Source organism: Cibotium barometz, chromosome 38 (genome assembly GCF_041138505.1).
Source record: "Cibotium barometz isolate CiBa-2024 chromosome 38, ASM4113850v1, whole genome shotgun sequence".
In the NCBI taxonomy this organism is placed as follows: Eukaryota; Viridiplantae; Streptophyta; class Polypodiopsida; order Cyatheales; family Cibotiaceae; genus Cibotium; species Cibotium barometz.
Window position 1 is genome coordinate 21,182,871 of NC_141083.1, and position 7,273 is coordinate 21,190,143.

Below are 7,273 nucleotides of genomic sequence, written 5' to 3' on the forward strand. Positions count from 1 at the left end.
TCAACAAAAGAAAAGGGAAAGAGAGAGAAAAACTTACAGGCACTTGAAACAAGGGATGGGATGGATGGATTTAGCGAGCTGCACGAGCAAACGTGGAGAAACACAATTGGAAAAAATAGTGAAAAAAACCATGGGAAAAAAAGCGTGGAAAAGAAAATATTCCTCCTTTTTATAGAGCAAAACGCAATCATAGCGTTGACTGCGTTAGCCCTACACGTGGCAATTCGTGAATCGACGACGACGATGACGTAAGCCCTTCGACACATGGCGTTCGATCCTCACTCATGTGATGTCAGCCTATTATTTAACCTATATAAAGATGGTGCGAGTTTTTTTTTTGCTTTTCTCTGCGCACTCAAAATTTTCTCGCTTTCCATACCGTCCACGGTGCGAGTCAGCTTTTTCCATGGCCATACCATCCACGGTGCGATAGGTGCATTCCTACGTCGTTGCTTTCCCCTTATCGCACGGTGAACGGATTCCACCTGGACATTTCATTCAAGGTTGTTCACTAAATCGAGGTTACATCGATTATTACTGCAATGTCTTTCTGAGTAAGCTAGTCGTATTTTTTAATCAATGGGTAATCGATGGAATTATCAATGGAACTAGTGTTTCGAGCCTTTTTGGCGAGGAGGGTGCAAATACAAGGGAAGTGATAGAATATCTTATTATTCATTTGGATTAATTACTGGAATTATCCCACTACTATTACTAATAGTTGTCGCTTCTCTAATTACTTAAGAAAGGCTCCAATTCGTGTTCATTTCTTCCAACTACTCCTCATCTTCCTCGAATCAGAGAAGCGATGGAGGTTAAGGGTCCTCACTTGTACAATGCTGCAGATGATGTGGATGATTTATTGTTGGAGGAGATTAAGGAGGACGAGCCTAGCGCCACAGAGCATCTCTTTGATCTATTGAGGAGGGCTAGGCAGGAGAAATCCCTTTGCCATGTAGAGCCTATGCTCAACGTTCCTTTCAGTTTGGAGGAGATTATCAAGGACATGGCAAGGATATCCCTGGAGGGAGAGTGGACAGACTATTGCAGGTTGGTAGGGACCGTCTCTTATGGGTCCATTACATATGTCCACATATCAAGCCTCACAGTCACCTCGTCTCAGAATTCAAGCATGTCGAAGAGGTGGGACACTTACTCAGATGATCAACGTATCAAGATTTGTGTTGACATGTGCCTAGTGCATGGCAAGAAATGTAGGTTGCTAGAATATAATTTTGGGTTTGTTGCCTTCATGCTGAAAAGGAAAATTACACAAAAGATGAGCTCAAAGGAAGGACTGATAAATCAGAACAGTCCTTTATTTCAAGTGCTCAGTCTCTGCAGAAGAAGAGGTCCTAGACCTTGTGTCCGAGAAGGAGGAGGAACTTCTCAGCACAAATTTTGACGTGGAAAAGTTTAAGGCCTCCACCATCATTGATAAAGGAACGCCATCCGTCCATGGGGAGCGATTGACGTCCAATTTTGTCATGCCTGGGCTACTATCCTTCCTAATTAATGGGAAGTATTACCTCCTCCTCTCCCACATTCAAAAACTCTACAATTTTAGGGAGGACTGTCTTGCTATAATAGCAGACGGTTGTGAAGCTGCGTCCGGTGTTCTCGATGTAGAGAATGAGCATAAGGATGAATTTCTCGCATTGGACACAGAAGTGACAGAAAACTTCTTAGAGGCCCCAGAAGCAATGTCCTTGTGCTTTAAAAAAGCTAAGGAGAATGAAGCTTCTCTTCCTTCAGAGGAAGAATTTCAAGCCCTTCAGCAGGATATGGGCATTTTTGAGTTTGGTAAGGAACTTGTTCCCCGAACTTGACAAAGAAAATGAAGAGGGCTCCATCAACCTTTGGGATGTAGCGAAGTTGGAGGAGGATGAGAACCAGAAGGTAAATTATTACTTCTGTTACCTAAATTAATTATTTCTTTAGTTTGTCTGGTTTAATTCTTATTGCTTCAGTCTGTTTGAATTATTTCTTACTTTAGTTTGTTCCCTCCTGGTTCTTTGTCAATGCAGATAGAGCTTGACGACGCCGATGGATTTCTCGGACGAGGTGGTACTAGTCGTGCAAGAGTTGGGCAAGATGCCGCTCTTGCATACTACGTCTCTTCTATCGACAAAAATATATTTATATATATCATAGCAAGTACTCCAGGGATGCAGAGATTCCACTCCCTACACTGAAAGCCCTATCTAGGTATAGATCTAGGTATAGAGGGTATGCATTTATACCTTATAATATACATAAATTCATGCTTATAGAGAATTGTGCTGCCATCCATATCTTTGGATACGGCCCTAGTTTTTGGCCTTCTCGAGTAAGTTCTTTTCTGTGTTGTTCAAGCTATGTCCTAGGTGCAAGAGTGGAGGATGTAAAGTCACTCAAGGGCTATAGTCATAAGAGGTTTTTGTGTTATAGAGGGAAAATGCCCTACCAAAGAGGGGGAGCAAGAAGAGAAGAGACTCAAGAGCAATTAGCTCTTTTCGTTGTAAATATTTTCACTATAAATCTTCAATATAATGGAATGGTGCAATTATTTTTTATTTTCAAGTCAAAAAGCTTTACAACTTTCTTCTAAATGTTTTCCTGAGTCAAATGTTTACAATTTTATTCCAAATACTTTCAATTTTATTCCAAATACTTTCAATTTCAAAGTGCTGTTTCTACTTCCAAATTCTTCCTATGCATCTTCGTGAAGATCTCCATGCTGCATGACGTGCTGGTCCTGTGCCAGCTTTCCACTTTAGTGATCTTCTCTGTTTGGCATTATTTCGTGCTGTCCTTGCTAGATTACTCATACGTGCCCTTTCCATGGATAATTTTCGCCCAAAAGTGTATCTGTAAAACCAGTTAAACATCTCCTTGAGGTAATTTGTACGAGTCTTCCCTCCTCCATGCGTCGGGTGTTTTTAAAATATACTCCTCTAGCTTGATAGTGAGATTTCTTCATTCCTTGTGTGCTCCACATGTCTAGAGAACCATACTCATTCATGAAGTATGCACCATGAGCATAAATAATGTGCTGCAAAAAAATTAAGAGAGTCAGTAGTTATTCATATACTCGTTTCTTAATATCTAGTAGGAAGGAGCAAATGTGTTTGCCATGTAGTGCGTAATGTTGGTTTCACCCCATGTATCAACCATGGACTTCGTAAAATTAGAAAGCTCGTCTTGAAACCTTTGTTGCTCCTTTGTGGTTGTCCTACTTTTGGTCAAAAGTTTCACCATCTTATTGAAGTCTAACCAAACCTTCTCACGTAGAATTACAAGGCTTGAATTGATGCAGTCAAATGTTGTACATTTGCATAAATCCTTCCACAAGTTCCAAGGCTTAGTTGAGTCCTTGGCATTTTCAGGCTTCTCCAAAAAACGTCTTGCTTTATTGCCACTCATGGACACTTGTTGTGCAACCTCATGATTTATGCCAGAGGTCTTTTTGTTAACAGTAATCTGCACATTGCCACCATGGCACCCAATCGAGTTGAGTAGTTGCTCTACTTTATGAAGAGCTTCTTCTTGTCGTTTTCTTTGCCTTGCATGGTAAATGCATAATCTATGTGACACTTGAGCAAACGGTCAAACATAGCAATAAAGAGATATCTTAGTAGGATTTAACCATTACTTTGATCTAAATGTGGAAATCCATCAAAAACAAAGGATAGTATCCATGAATGGGCACCCAAATAACCATTACTTTGATCTAAATGTGGTCCAAACCCATCAAAAAACAAAAGATAGTATGCATGAATGGGCACCCAAATAAAGTCCCAGTAAATCTCATAGTTTATGAGTCACATATCTAATCTAGCTTAGAATATTATGAGTGTTCTAGGAGTCGCATGCCCTCATTGACTTCTTAAGCTTTCTCTCAAATTGCTTGTAATGTTTGAGCACAAACCTATCTAAGGTTTCTCACGATCTATATTAGATCATGTCGCTAGCAAACTTAGCTAACATAATACCTTTTAACTTTAATCTTCAACTAAAAGGATCTAGAAATTGTCCAAAATACGTTACAATGTTAGTTTGCCATTAAGACAAAACTTGTCCAAAATACGTTACAATGTTAGTTTGCCATTAAGACAAAACTCGATTCAAATAAACTGTCCACATAATTCAGTAACTAGAATGGCTAACGAGGAAATAAATCATTGGTAACTAACTTTATGTCCAACCAAAAGTCTGAATTGGTTAGGGTACGAGTTCTAGAGTATATCTCGGATAAATCTTTTGAAGTCTCATTCACATGGTAATATGCTTCAATTCAACATATACCAATCAGATCGATTTGACGTAGAGAATCCAACCAATTTGCTTCGGTTCAAAAAAGTCCAACACAACGTAACTTTATGATACAAAAGTCTAGTTACGAGTCCGCAAATGCAACTCACAATTATGTCCAAAATAGTTACAATTCTTCTTCGATCGAACTTCGATTAAATCTAACCAGTTAACGAGGTCTACACGCAATGGCAAGTTCAACTTTTTGAAATATTTGGTCTAAAGTGGAACGTAATGATGGTTTTTTTTTTAGTGGACACCCGTTGAAAACCCAAAGTTTTCACGTACGCATCGTATAACTTTTCACGCACCTGCTTAGTCTTGCTCTAGTACCAAATCTGAGAGGAGAGAGAGAGAGAGAGAGAGAGATTTCTTGACACTTCTTTATTCTTTCCTCTCAACCTTTTTATCCCCAATGCTTTTCCAAGGAGCAAGTATAAGGCATGCTTTTCTACGCCTTTTCTCATCCATTCTAAGCTAGTGTTCATGCGTGAGCAAGTATAAGGCATGCTTTTTTACGCCTTTTTTCATCCATTCTAAGCTAGTGTTCATGCGTGATAGAGCCACGTGTTCATGCGTGATAGAGCACCTCATACAGCTAGTAAGTCGTAGATATACCATCCACATGCCCTTTTAAGCATTCTTAGATAACCCCATGCCCTGGCTAAGACCTCTAGCTAGCTCTAGCCGCAGCTCACGTAGCCAGCCACCTATGCCAGGCTCTGACTCAACCTCTTATATCTTGTAAGTTGTAGATATACCATTCACATGCCCTCTTGGGTGCTGTTCTCACGACTCTCAGAGAGGTCGATTGGTGGACGTCTGGTGGAATAGAAGTGATGACTGAGTTTCGGTGAACACTTTCTTACTCTACATTTAATTGCCAAAGCCTATTCTCATTCTACATTCAATTGCCAAAGCCGAAAAGTAGTAATGAATGCTATTGGCTTGGCTCTTGCCATCTCACAGACACCATCAATGGTATTTCTGACCCACTGGTGAGCTAGTGGGTTAGAAATACCACCAGTCTTCTCTAACCAACCACGAGTGGTACATCTCAATAGTCACGAGAATAGCTCCTTGGATAACCCCCATGCCCTAGCTCAAACCTTTAGCTAGCTCTAGCTGCAGCTCGTGTAGCCAGTCACCTATGCGAGGCTCTAGCTCAACCTTTCTCTCTCTCTCTCTCTCTCTCTCTCTCTCTCTCTCTCTCTCTCTCTCTCTCTCTCTCCCCCACTTATCGGTGAAATAACTATAGTCTTTTTACCTGGTGTCTCAGAGACATAGTATCTGTAATTAAGGCAATTGCTAGGCGACATGCTGCAATCAATTCTTGATCTTGGAAACTTAGCTTCCTTCTTATCCCCTTGACAATGCCCATTAGAGAGTTAAAGAGATATAGCAAGAAAGAGAGCCTAGTAGTAGTAGTAGTAGTAGTCATTTTCCCATACCCCTTGAAACACGCATGCACAACATGGTGGAGCTATCCATAGTCACCTCCCAGCCATAGTGATACACACTAACCCTAACCATAGCCCTAAGTGCACACACCCAAGTGCGCACACCTAGATAGTTATCTAGGCTACTAGACAACGCTAGGATTGCTAGTGTCCCACACCCCTAAACCCTGGCCACCATAGCGTACAACCGTACTAGTCCCCCAACCTCCAGAATTAAAATCTACGTAACATTATCCTACCCCCCCTTCAAAGAGAGTATTTATCCTCAAAAATAAATTCCAAAAAGCTCTTGCCAAGTGTGCTTAACCTTTCCCAAGTTGAGACTTCCTTGAACCTATCTTTCCACTTTACAGGACACTCACGGTAAACCGTGTGTTGGGTGTGACAATTCGTGTAGTTGAGAATCCTCTCAAGAACATGTAGAATAGGTGGTGGCTTAAGAAACCTAAAAGAGAATTTGTGCCTAGGACAATGTCATCCTCAATCACAAATAGTTTTTTGTATTTTACCGACATGAAAAACTAGACAAACTAGATAACCCTCAAGTAACTCCAATCTATAAGCCACACTTCCAACTTTTTAAAGTATTGTGAATGGACCATAATACTACGGCAAAAGTTTGGCACACTTTCCCAATTTTACAGTTTTGGATCGCTCAAGAATTTTGAGGTGAAGTCGCCCTTCCTCCTCAAATGAGACTTCTTTGTGACTCTTGTTCGCATAGGCCTTGTCACACTCTTATGCCTACCTAATACTATCATGCACACTTTCAACATATCTTGCAGAAAATATTTAACAGACTATATTTTCTCACTCTCAAGCCCAATGGGCATGAAGGCTTGAGACTACCAAATATCAACATAAGGAGAATACACCCTCTAGTTGAGTCTTGTTGGCTATAGGAAGCAAACTCTAAATGAGAAAGGTACTTCTACCAAGTGGAATGTTTCTTACCAACATATGTACCTAGCATATTCTCTATGACCTAGTAAACCCACTTAAACTAACGACTACTCTCTAAGTAATCAAAAAGCAAGTGTCAACACATAGTGCTACGTGAAACTACCTATCACCATCATGGATAATTGGTCTAGAATTACCAAGAATAAACCATGACCTCTGTTCATTCAAGGTACTCAAAAGTGGCCCCATACAAATAATGCCTTCATTTCTTGAGAGAATGAACAATAGCAAATAACTCCTCCTCAAATGTTGAATAGTTCCTTTGTGCCTTATTGAGTTTTTTTTTTAACTTTCAAACACAACATGGCATCCCCTTGCAAAAGCATCGCACCAATGGCCTCATTGTTAGCATCCTTCTCAAGCACAAACCGTTTATTCAAATCAACTATATTCAACATTAGAGCTACATATATCGCTACCTTAATCTTCTCGAAGCTTTCCTTTGGGGTTCTCCCCAATAGACAAGGCAGCTCTAAGTCAATTCACTTAACCCTAGGATTGTCAAAGATTTCCTCTCAACCATTTTGTTTAGCACCAAATTAATCTTCAAATCCATA